The sequence below is a fragment of the Pyrus communis genome, chromosome 4 (assembly GCF_041283825.1).
Source record: "Pyrus communis isolate YQ-2024b chromosome 4, ASM4128382v1, whole genome shotgun sequence".
NCBI lineage: Eukaryota > Viridiplantae > Streptophyta > Magnoliopsida > Rosales > Rosaceae > Pyrus > Pyrus communis.
The window spans coordinates 15,683,258-15,696,491 of NC_142568.1; the positions used below are offsets into that span (position 1 = coordinate 15,683,258).

Below are 13,234 nucleotides of genomic sequence, written 5' to 3' on the forward strand. Positions count from 1 at the left end.
TCAAATCCTCAGTGATGTGAAATGCACTTACTTTTGTTTTTTGCTTTAATAAAAAACTAATTTATTACCTTTAAAAAAAAGAAAAAAAAGAAAAGAAAGAAGAGTTACGAAGCCCATCAGTACATAAAAACATTATTTAACAACGACTGTTAAGGAGGAGGGGGTACAAATCCAAATTATATCATACGGGATAGAGTAAGCATAATTGGCTAAATGTTTTCTTGACATAATTAGGCTCCCGCCAAACATGACTAAAACTAATAAAATTAAAGGTAGAATCTAAATACAAAACATCATGAACAACAATTTTAATTTTCTAAGAAAAAGGCAACACAAAATACAATTAATGAGCTTCTAGTCACCTTCAACATTGATAAACCTCCTAATTATTCGCGCATAAGAAAACCCATTTTTAGGCCATAAGCTTCAGCAACCAAGACATTAGCAGGGCCAATTGGTTTGGCACCAGTAACATGAATAACAGCATCCACATAATTTGTGTTTGTACCTCCCCCTCCTTGTATAAATGTGCAATTTTTTTATACAAGCAATAGTTGAGATCAAGAGATCCAAGAATCGGAGAGATAGAGCGTGTTACGACTTGCATGCATTGTTGAGTGGCAGCATTGAGGATCCTCGCCAGATCCATCAGTTCATCGTACATCGTGCGGTAAAAAATCATTGTAAATTTTTATATTTAAAAGTAAATATAAATAGTGCTGATGAAAATTGGTTGCATGATGTACAATAAACGAATGTGATTGGAGGATCTAGCAAGGATCCTTTCTCGAGTGGCAGGTCATTTCGGGGACCCTATGCAAAATTTATAAAAGGGGCCCTCCTTCTAATAGCTTTCCAAAAAATAAAAGTAAAACAATGTATTGATACTAGAAAGTAATAACTTAAATCAAAACAAATTTAGGACTCACTACTTGTAAATTTATAAATGCCATTAAATAATAAGTAAAAAGAACTACAAACATAACTTTCAATAAATAATTAGAAGCACTTCAATCTTGAACAACCAAACAAGAAAAAAGCTTCTTTAAAATTCCAACTTCAAAGTTTCACTTGAATATATAACATTATTATATAATAGTAAAAAAAATCGATTTTAGGGTGTTATTATTGGCACTTCAAATATCTTATTGTGTACTCCAAATTTTTATATTTAGAAAAAAAAAATTACACTTATAAGGAGCGCATAATGAGATTTTAGAGTGCTAATAAATTTTTTTTTTAATATATAGCATTATTACATAAAAATTTTAGATGGAATTTTTTTTGGGGGGCCCTTCATACTTGGGTCCCTATGCGATTGCACCTTTCACTTTCCCTCAACGCCCCTTTTGTTGAGTGGTCACCACGCAATGCATGCATGGTTCCCTCTTGCTTTGTTCCGAAAAAAGTACTTACATATGCATGCATTATAAATTTTGGTTATAAAGTTGAATACATTAAACTGAAACAACAAACATGAAATTAAACAACAATGTATTATGTATAAGAGGATAAGAAACGTGTGTCTATCTCCCAGCAGAAAAATGATAAAATACAATGAAAGATATAAGTGTAATACCCTGAAAATTTAAAATATATGAATATGTGGAGTAAATCGAGAATAAATAGATTTATGGTTATGAAATTTGAATGGGGAAAATGTGAAATCCCGCTTCTGGATTTCATTATTATTTATGTCATATAATTTTTTGTTAAGTGGAAAATGACGAAATTGCCCTATTGTATTAAACGGATTTCCTCGCGGACGTATTTAATCATTTCATGATTTTCCAGATTTATTTACATATTCGAATAGTATGTTTCGATACGAACGCTTGAGCGCAAACGGAATGTGATTTGAAGTTAGAACGAGTAAGTTACGAATTTTTAAAGTGAGAAGGCAAAATGGTAATTTTGGAAGGAAGTATTCTAGAAGCAAAGGCTTCTTCCTCTCTTTTTTTTTTTTTTTTTTCTCCCTTTCCCCGGCAGGCAGATGCAGCAAGGGAGCTGCTGTGTTGTTCTACCCCTTCATTCTTCTCCACTAAAAAAAAATGATAACTTTCTCATACGGCAACGAAATCACGCACGGTTGAAGGTTATGTATTCATAGCGAAGCCCTCTTCAATTTGATACCAAAACCATATGCTGGAACCAAGCGTGCTCGTATATTGAAGCCTAGAAGTTTCATCTGTTTTCGTGGGCTTTTCGCCGATTCCGGCCAACCTCGCCCGAGATGGGTCTCGACCCAAGAGAGAAAAATACTCCTCTCATCATGCAATTCCAAGATATGTAAGTGGATCTTCCGAATTTCAAGTTTCATTTTCGAACAAGTTTGAGATTTATATGTTTAGCTTGAATTTCTGGTGTTCTTGTTGAGGAGTTGTGGTGGTGACATTGATTTAAGAGCTTAGTAGCTAAGTGGTAGGTTGATGAACAACTTTGGAGGAGTTTAGAGGGCAGGACAAGAACAAGAAATGGTACATACTTTAATTTTATTGAATGGTTTGTAGTCTTTGGCTAAAAGAGGAAGATTAAGCATGATATGGGTAAGCTAACACATTGAAATAGAAGTTAAATACGATTCCTGGATAGTTTGGGATTGCCCTGAAATTGTAAATTGGATTAAACGAGTATGGGTTCTACATTGCAGAAAACTTCTTCGTTTTGCAGAGAGAAACTATGTTTCAAGTAGCCTACTTTGGCTCTTGATTTCTATGTCCTTGTGAGTTCCTTTTGATCTAATATTGTGTGTTTTGAAATTAGACATGTCCGTGATCAAAACCCATCTGATTTCACTTAATTCTGGTGAATTTTGATTGATCAAAATTATGTCCAAAGTTGAGTCACAGGGCTGCCAGACAGCAGCAAGTTTTGTATTTCCAGTTTTGGGACTCCATTTTATAGTTGGCATTAACTTTCAATTTAGGGCTCCGTTCTCTACTACTATTATATGATTTTAAAGTACACAGAACAAGCCTCCAAAAACCATTTAAGATGGTACCATTTGGTTCAGGTTTGAGCGTTCATTATGAGCTTAAACTTGGTTGATCAAAACAGTTATATGCAACTTTTGCATAGAAAAAGAGTGTTATTTCCACATTATGCAATTCTTATCCGAGTTTTTCTTTAAATTACTTTGCTTTATACTAGTGTTGTTATTTGAAGTATAAGTTGTATTAAAATCATGCCTATGCTACCCAAGTTAATGAATTGTAATTACTCACTTCCATGCTTGCTAATAGGCGTTTACTTGTGTTTGCTTTCATTTGTTCATGCTTTATGCTTGAACGTACTGTGTTAAACGTCGGAGTGTAGTGAATGGTGAAATACGAATGGCTTGATCCCGTTTGAGGGTACATAGGCAGTCTAACAAGAAAGTTAGATGCAGCCATAAAATGATTGAATTTGATTTATGGTGGTTAATAGAATATTGATTAACCATGATTTTATTTTGGGCCTATCACCGTGATTAGCTTCCAAATAAGAATTTTAGGGTCGTCACAATAAGTCTGGTATGGTATGGGAAATCTTAATTAGCAGCGGATTTGGGATTTTTTTCAACTTAAGTATGTAATTAATTTCATTCCCTTCACAATTATTTTTTTTTGGGTAAAGCTTCAGTTCCTAAACAATAATGGATTCGTTTGGAAGCATTTTTAAAATAGCTGAAAGCGCTTTTAAATAAAATGTTTTTGGGTTCCAAAAACACTTAAAAGTGCTTCCCACAATAAGTACTAGTTATGTGCTTCTTGCAAGAAACACTTTAAGTGCTTTTTGAGGATTCACTTGCATTTTTGCTAAGATTGGTTCCAAAAAAGCAAAATGATGCAAACAATTGAAGGACAACTCAAACAGAGAAAGATAGAGGGTATGCTTGGCTCCCTGTACGCCACTCGTAGTAGCCAATCAAGAAATAGATTGAGCTTCTGCTTGTGGCATACAAGGAGCCAGGCATAACTCAGTTTACCTTTGACTTCAATTTTCACACTCAAGCCACCCCTTTCCCTGCAATCATTATACTAACGAAACAACATATATTCCAACTATGAAAAAACTTGTGCGTGTAGACCTTAACTTAGTCAAGTTGGTTAGAATGGTGTGTTCTTTCTCTCTGCACCCAAGTTCTAATTCTCCTCTTATAGTTTAGGTTAATTTAGTGTAGATTAACGCTTTGTATAAGTGAGTGAACTAAGTCATGAAGGTTGAAGTGAAACGCATACTCTATATGTAGAGTCACTGACCTTACGAGAAAGATTTATTACCATGTACACAACATGTAATTTTAATGCACTTTCCTTTTGAGTGGATTCTCATTTAAAAACCAAATCATAGAGGATATTTTGAAAATAAATTGAAATCCATATGTGTAGTTGTCATAGTCGCCGCCGTAGTACTAAGTGGCGCTGCTCCATTGCACCCTCCAACGCTTTTTTTTCCCCCTCTCTTTCTCACTTAAAAATAAAATAAAATCATCTACTTTGATTCAAAAAAGAAAATATTTCTAAAATAATTTATGCAAAAAATGAATCAACAAGACTAAGGGCCGGGATCAACGATGACCTTTCTTTCTTTCTTTTTTCAAAGAAAATTTTCTCGAGCTTTTGTAACAAGAAACATAAAAGTTACAACGATGGCAAGACGCCCCTCAAGTATTTGTCATGAACGTTGATAAATGCGTTACAGACTTACAGTAGAGATTATGAAAACAGTTAACTAAAATATTATCTTCATGCCACATATATAACATTGCTTAGTTTTAACTCAAATAAGTCTAGGGAAATGATTCTCACACACTCTTTTTAGCCTTGTACGCATCCCTGTTTAATCATGGCACTTGATTTTGTATGATTTATTTAATTCGATGGCTATAAAAAAAAGAAGTGTATATGAGAAGCTAAAAGAGGTGTTGAAAATCAATTCCCTAAGTCTAACTCTACATAAAATGGGGGCTAGTTCGGCTTGGGCTAATATTAGGCAGTGGTTGAATGATGATTCTTAAATTTGGCTTCATTTTTCTGTTAAAATAACATGAACTAACTTACCATTAAGATAAACTAGCTATTAATTTAGTGATACTTTTCTTCTCTGTATATGAAGAAGTCTCAAGTTTGAAACACCTATCGAATTAATCAAGAAAAATATTAACACTTGGACCTAAGTAAAACCTTATATAAAATGGGACTGGGTTGTTAAAGCCAGAGATTGGGCCGTGGGCCGAGTCTATTGGTGACTCCTATTATGGGCTCAATTTTCTGTTAAAATGACACCGAAGTAGTACCTCTAGGAAGTAGGAAGGGAAAGAGTCACAATCATCATAGTAGTAGACAGATTAGTTATGTACTCATACATTCATACAAGTTTGCATATTATTAGGCACTTGTATAATATTAAGTGCCTTTTTAATAACTATTTTGTTTGTAACTTTTGGTTTTTCATTTGTTACCGAAGAGAGAGAGGATTAAATAAAGAATCAACAAAAATGAAATCTTGAAAGTGAAAACATAAAATTGTTTTGGGTCTTTAGTTTCACTTTTTGCATCTTTCATTTTGCATTTCATCTACATCTTCCACCACCTTTCTTCATCCCTCCTTAAAAGTTAGAATTGCTTCCTAGTAAGGATTAATTTGAATGGTTAGGGTTGTTTGGTCAACAGACTCTGCATACAGAGATCCGAAGAGAATCTCACTCACCAAATCAAGCCCAAAAACAAGGAAATCAATTTTAAAAATTTTATCACATACCCTTGACTTAGCCCAACCTGCACAAGTTCAACAAAATTACGTACGTGTCATCAACCCAATTCCTCCTCAACCATTTATGCACGAGTAGCTTCAACCATATGTCGAATCAGTTTTTTTTTTATACATTTTTAGAAAACTTGCCGGTTCTCTTGTTAAAATTAAGCTACGAGGTTAAACAATTTTGAATCGCCCCAATATTTTGTCATTTGGCCAATTTATACTTTTTGGTAGGTTGACTGTTTGGTTAACCATCAATTGTTGAGGTCACAACTCAAGAGACACCCGCAGAATGATTTTGGTGTATTCTTCGTGGCATGGTTAGTGGTTAGTGGAAAGTGATTCAAATCCTCAATGATGTGAAATGCACTTACTTTTTATTTTTCCTTTAATAAAAACTAATTTATTACCTTCAAAAAAAAAAAAAAAAAAAAAACAGGGTCACAAAGGCCATCAACATATAAAAACATTATTAATAATGACTCTTTAGAAGGAAGGGGAGGTACAAATCCAAATTACATCATAGGGGATAGAGTGAGCATAATTGGCTAAATGTTTTCCCGACATAATTAGCCTCCTGCCAAACATGACTAAAACTAATAAAATTAAGGAAAAATTACATGTAGAGGATATTTTTAATACTTAATTATATATTGAGACTACACTTTTTAAACATTTCAAGAAATGACATTTTTTTAACCCGCGTAAGATGACATCATGTCCTGTTTTTCCATTAGAAACGGAGTTACGTATTCTGTTAAACGAGATCGGCAGCAATTCGAATCATTCAAATTATATTTTCGTTTCTCTGCTGTTTTTCTTTCTGTCTGAAGTTTATATGTTCTGATTTATCTCTCGTCTGCGTCAATTATCTCTTGTCATAATTTCTATTGGAATCATTCAAGTTTTCTTCGAAGGTAAGTGTTTCTCTCAAGTTTATCTCTCTGAATTTTATGTGTTCTGATTTAGATTTTTCGAAGTGTTGTGTGTTTTTTAATTTATTTCGGTTTAAATTTTGAAAGAGTCTCTGATTTTTTCAGTTTTTTATTGGTCGCATTGAGTTTTTTTTTTTGGATTGTTTTTGTTTTTGTTTTTTGCAGTCACGGTTTTTTAGTTTTGAAGATTTTGATTCAGTTTTTATTTGATCGAGTGTTTGGCGAAGGTGATTTTTGGTTGTGCTGCTTTTGTTTTTCATTGAAGTTCCTTTTGTTTTTTACAGTATAGTTATCATATATATTTGTTAGAATTGGAATGGATTATGAGTTAGATTAGTATTTGGTGAATGTTATTAATATTTATGCAACATCAGTGTTTATACATTTTTTTATTGTCATTTATGTAGCATCAATTTTACATAATATTGTAAGAGTTTCATCATTTTTGAAAGTTTTTTGTGCAACATTAGTTTTTATTGATTATTAGATTTACATTTTAAAATGTGTGTGTATATATATATATATATATATATATATATATATATATCTAATTATTTCTGTGCAGCATCAATATAACTTTATGTTTTTATATTTTGAGGTGTAGATCATGTCCATTGTTAAAGTGTTGAAGTGTGTATATGAAAATTGTGCAGTAGTTTTGCTGTTTTATCCGCATACTAGTTATGAGAATTTATGTGGGCAATTAACTTTTAGGTTTCCAAGTTTGTCATTAGGAGGCTTTCTGTTGAAATACTCATTATATGGAGGTGAACCAAACTGTTTATTAGAGTGCAATGAAGATATTTAAACCCTTCCATTGGTGAATAAATTGATTTCAAATCCAATTGTTGATGTTTATGTTCAAGCTAAGAAAGAGATGTCTATCGTTTCTACTAGTAGTGTGTTGTCTTGCCTAAGTGAAGCTACTAGTATTGGAGAACCAATTTTTGGTTCAAGATAGCTTTTGTTTGTCCTTTACTTCAGCTGCTTATTTTTGCTCCTTAAACTTCATGCTCCAGCTCAATCTTTAACGTATTATTTGAGATGCAATATCACGGCGCACATAGTTGACTTCTCGCTTGGTTAAGGACTTTTTCACTTTTCCGCCTTTTGCTATTGTTCGGATGTAGTAAAGTACAAATACACCATAATCATCTCTGTAAAATAAGTTTGCATAATTAGTATTTAGCATCAATTAAATTAGATTGATGCAACATCAGTTAAAGCAGGCTGATGCAACATCAGTTAAAGCAGACTGATGTAGCTTCAGTTATGAAAGAATAGAATTAGCATACAGTATCCGTTAAAGCATACATCATCAGTTATAGTAGACTCATTCAATATGCAAAATTAGTATTTTTATATGGAATCTAATGATTGGTTTACAATCATTTTATCATTGAACATTTATTCATAATCAACAAATTTTAAGGATTCCAACAATATTAATATTTAGTCAGAATCATTTTATTATCTTATTCCTCGCAAAAATTAGTTTAACCTTAAATATGTACCCAAGAATAGTAATTCAATTAAAACAATCAAAATACACAATTATACTTACGATTCAAGCTGGATTGGACATTGTTTATCTTCATCCATCTCAAAAGTTGCATTTGAAGGGCTCATTCGGATGTAGTTGTTTGTTGAACTTTCCCTTTCATTCAATGGAAAATGGAATAATCTGTCTCTGTTATTGTACCATTCTTCAACCATTTTGACCTGTATACATTTTAAGCGTATTTTTAAAAAATGTACTAGGAAATCACTAAAAATATAAGTGAAAATGAATTTTGATTTACCACTTTATATGCTTTGTCATTGTGCATGTTTGTTTCACATTCTTGGAGGTTTTTTCTTTTAGAGTTGTAAAAATTGAAATGCTTCTCTGCTGTGTCGAACACAAGCAATGTGTAGTGTTCGTGATTTAGAAGAAGTATAAAGATTTTTCACGCAACTCCCATTTGTTCGTTTGATTCTTCCCCCAAACTGTGCTTCAATTCTTTCATTTTGGCTTCGTCATTTTCATAGTTGATGAAATTCATTTGTTTATCCAGAACATAATTAGTATATGGACAATTAGTATGAATCATCAGTGTGGACATGTGTATGAAACATCAGTATGCAGTATCAATATGTAGTTTCAATGACATTGAATAGATTTTATCTAAATTTAATATTTATAACTTACAAAGAGATTGACCGAGAAGTAGAATTTTTTATGATCCAAATTGCTTTCTTGATCCCTGAGAATGTAGTTGTGTGCATCAATCATAGTATTTGTAACTCTGTCATCTCCAAGGAATCCATCCATATCTTATTTCATCACAATATTGTCATAGTAGCTGAACTCATTTGCAGTTGATGACCAATATATGTCCTTGAAATACAATATACATAGAAATATGTTAATGCAGAATCAGTATTTTAAAGTATAATAGAAATTATAGATTTATTTGTAAATTTTTTTTACACTGGTGCTTATTCCCAGAAAATGTTGATGAATTTTTTGTCCACTGTGGGTAGAAGAAAGTATGCTGGATGGCCTTTTCACTCATTTGATTCTCTTGTTTTCTCCATGACATTGTAATAGAAATGCATATCCCTTTTCTTTTTTTTTTTTTTTTTTTTTTTTGGCTTTTTGCTTGATGCGTTTGACCATTGTTCAAGTTTGAGGTTGAACATGTATTTGAGATTCTATTGGTACTTTTTCTGGAGTTTACATAACTTGTTTTGACTAGATATCTACCTCTTGATTAGAAGCGATTACGATAGTGTCCCCAGTTTTAACAGCTTCGCTTTCAGTTGTAGAATCAGTAGCAGAATCTTGATGAACATGTTTCTTAGTTTTCTCTTCTTTTTCTATTTCAACCTCATTGATGAAACCCAAGATCTTGTTTAGTTCAAAAAATTTTTCTTGTTGCTTCTTCACCAATTATTCTAAAGAAATTTTCTCAACTTTTAGAATTTGAAATCTCTCTCTTATTTTTTCCATTTTTTTTTTTTTTGTTTATTGCATTTAGTTCACAATGCTTCTTGTAGGACTTTTCTTGTTACCATTCAAGGTCATTCTTCTCCTTCAACAATCCCTTGTTCTTTTCTTGCAATTCATTCTTTTCTTCTTTCCATTTTTTTTCTTTTGCTACCCCAATGCAGTGTTCTTCTTCTTGAGTTCACTTTTTTGTTTTTCTAATTTTTTTTATTCTCTTTTTCCAACTTCTTGTTTTTTTTTTTGCAAGTCCTTATTATTGTTTTACAAAGCATCATTCTCTTCAACAATTTTCTCAATAACAAAATTCTTGAAGTGGCATGTGTTGATAGCATTATTCAACATCTGAAGTCGAAGTTTCGCCCTCATTTTCCAGTACTCTGTAAGATCTGTTTAGCTTTGAGGAAGTTCTTCTTATGTTAATTCCTCTTCTAAATTTTCACATTCTCATTTTTCTTCACTCGTAAGTGGAGCAAGAAGCCATTCATAGAATGCTTGTTGCTTCCTTGTCTTGATCGTTGACTCTTCGGCGTGAACTGGCAGCTGAGGAACAGATACTGCATTTCCTTCTTGTTCCTTAACTTGAACTGGTAGTGGAGGGACTGATTCTGCATTTCCCTCTTGTCCATATGGGTGAACTGGGATTTGAGGAAGGAGCCACTATTTTCACTATCTCTTCTTGCACTACAAGAACTTGTCACTGTCTCTTCTTGCACTACAAGAACTGATTCTTGGATTGAAGTACTTGGAGGCTCCTTTTGCACTGCCACTTCTTGCACTAGAGGAATTGATTCTTCAATTGATGTACTTTGAGCCTCTTTTTGTACTACCTATTTTGTTTGGAAATTAACCACGTTCCTGATCAACCTATCAATTTCAGTCGCGTTCATGTCTGTGATGTCCTCATTTCTTTCTTCATTTTCAACAGTTGGATAGGCATAATCATGTGCAACATTTTGGTCATCTTGGACTTTGGGTTCCAAAGATACTCTGACTATCAAACTGACACACCCTGACCCGATATGTCCATTAGGACTCTAAATCGAGCTGTGTTGGCTGACACCTGGAAGGTGACGAAACCATAAAGTGTAGTGATGTGGAAAATGTGAATAAATTTAAACCTAAAAGTGCCTAAATATAAGAGTGCGCTGATGAGCGGGAATGAACCAATTTCACACGTGACGTCATAAGTAAAGTACAGTAGAGTGGATAAAGATTATACCCTCGGAAGTAGCCACCAATACTGAGATTCACTAAGAATCCTCGTCGATAAACCCATCACCGTAAAACATGTATAGTTTCCAAAATATCATACTAAGTATAAGTATGAAAATCAAATGCATGCTAACTGTAAGTCCAGAAATATACCACAGCAGAATAACTCAACAGTAATATAGATATGATCATGTGCTCAGTAACCTATACTGGCATATCAATTGGAGTTACCTAATGTGACCTGTACAACTGCACCTATCGCTCATCAGACTATGCTAACACACAAGTTGGACTCACCTAATGTGACCTATACGACAGGCTAGGTGTAATAATAAACGCTCTAATGTTACGATCACGTGAAGCTGGCACTATGAGCAAGTCACCAACGAGTTAGAACTGCCTAATGTAGTCTATACGACAGGCTAGCACCTACTTGGATCCAAGGCGAACGTGCGGTGCAGAAGGTGAACATACACGTGAAGGTTGTGCCCAGGCCATGGACGAGAGCATTAACACTAGGGTGTAGCAATGATGAGCACTATATGAACATATGCATGCCAAATTGATTCAACCATTTCAATCCATCACATAACCTTACCTGGACTTACTTGCGCGTCCCCCGTTCACCTTAGCATTTCAAAGCATTCACAACAATTATATACAGGTAATATGCATATGAATATGCCATGATGCAATCTAAAACTCAACCATATCATAGTATTTAAAATATATATATATATATATATATATATATATATATATACACACTATAAAAAGGAAAAGACCCACTCACCTGAGGTCTGCGCTTCAAGTCCCTAGCATGAATATCAAGGCATCATGAATGATCAACACCTAGAACACAACCAATGTGTCAAAGTGATATTCATTTTTATTTTGTTCTCCACCCTTTCCCCTTGATAGTATTCAAAATCAAGAATTAAATGACAAAGATTTAATATGCATCATCAGTTATTGATTATAATGACAAAGCTTCAGTTATGAATTATTACTTACACAAAGATTTAGTATGCAGCATCAGTTATGAATTATAATGACAAAGCTTCAGTTTTATAGCAGAATAATTATGCAGCATTAGTTATGGATTATAATCACAAAGCTTCAAGTTATAGCAGAATAATCATGCATCATCATTTATAGGAGAATCAAGAATAGGAATCAAATTTTATTATTCATTATTTTAGTTATACAATAATTAGTATAGAGCATTGTTTTTACATTTTTTTCAATATGCATCATTACTAATATAAGTTTTTAGCGTGCATTATTACTTATGCTAGAATTAGTATCCAGCATCAGTGATGAAAAATTAGTATGCAGCATCAGTTATACCAGACTTAGCATGCAACATCAGTTATATCAGACTTAGTATACAACATCAGTTATACCAGAATCATTCAGTTGATGGCATTTTTAATGTTTTTTTTTATGGCAAATTCATGATTTTATATAAAATATAAACACAAATTTTAAACAGAATTAGCTTGTTTTTGTTTTTTGGATTTACCATTTTGTCTGCTGGGTCATCGTCTTGACTTTTTAGCTTGTCTTGGCTTTGTGTTTTTATCTTCCACGCAGCCGATGTCATTTGAATATCTTCATCATCTATTTGATCATTGTATTTTTCTGGCACATCTGGAATAGTTCTTTCATCATCATCATCATCATCATCATCATCATCTTGTTGTTGAACGCCAATCATCTCATCATCAACATCACCTTTTTGACCATTAGGTGCCACTACGGTTTCATCCTTCTTGGCGACTTGCTCAGGTCCTACTACCGTTTCATCTTCTTCAGGATCTTCATGTTCAAGCAAAAATTTTTTTTTACGCTTTAGCTTTCTTGGCTTTTGGTCCTTTCTTAGCTACTTGCTTTTCCATTTTTCTCTTTTTTGATGCAGGTGGATGATCAAAAAAGTCGTCGTCGTCATCATCTTCTAAGCGTTGTTCAACTGACTTCTCAATTGGTTTTGCATTGTCCATCTGTGAAAGGTTAAAGAGTTATATTTTTTTATACTTTGTTTGAAAACAACACACAACAAGCACATGCAGAATCACAAATGTTGTATATCTTTTCACACAAAGTACATGTAGAATCATGTTTTACATAAAAGTACATGCAGTATCAGCTTTACCTCCAAATTTTCATTTGTTTTTTTTATAGATTTTTTTCATGTAGAACTGCCAAATCCCACTTACTGTTGTTTGCAAGCGTTTCTCCTTTCCTTATATTGGTTTGATGATTGTGCTGTGATCACAAATCCAATACTGTAGACAAAATAAAAGTTAGAGATTTGTATATTTTTGTAAAATAAGACAAAAACTGATTTTTTTTT

General features: G+C 33.1%; 1 long non-coding RNA gene across 1 annotated transcript; it reads left to right on the forward strand.

The window, feature by feature from the left end:
* The first annotated feature begins 1,984 nt into the window (after positions 1-1,984).
* Positions 1,985-13,032, forward strand: LOC148697527 (uncharacterized). The gene is made up of 3 exons (XR_015961659.1): positions 1,985-2,289; positions 12,631-12,669; positions 12,800-13,032. It is a non-coding gene; the product is annotated as an uncharacterized LOC148697527 (long non-coding RNA).
* The last annotated feature ends 202 nt before the right edge of the window (positions 13,033-13,234 follow it).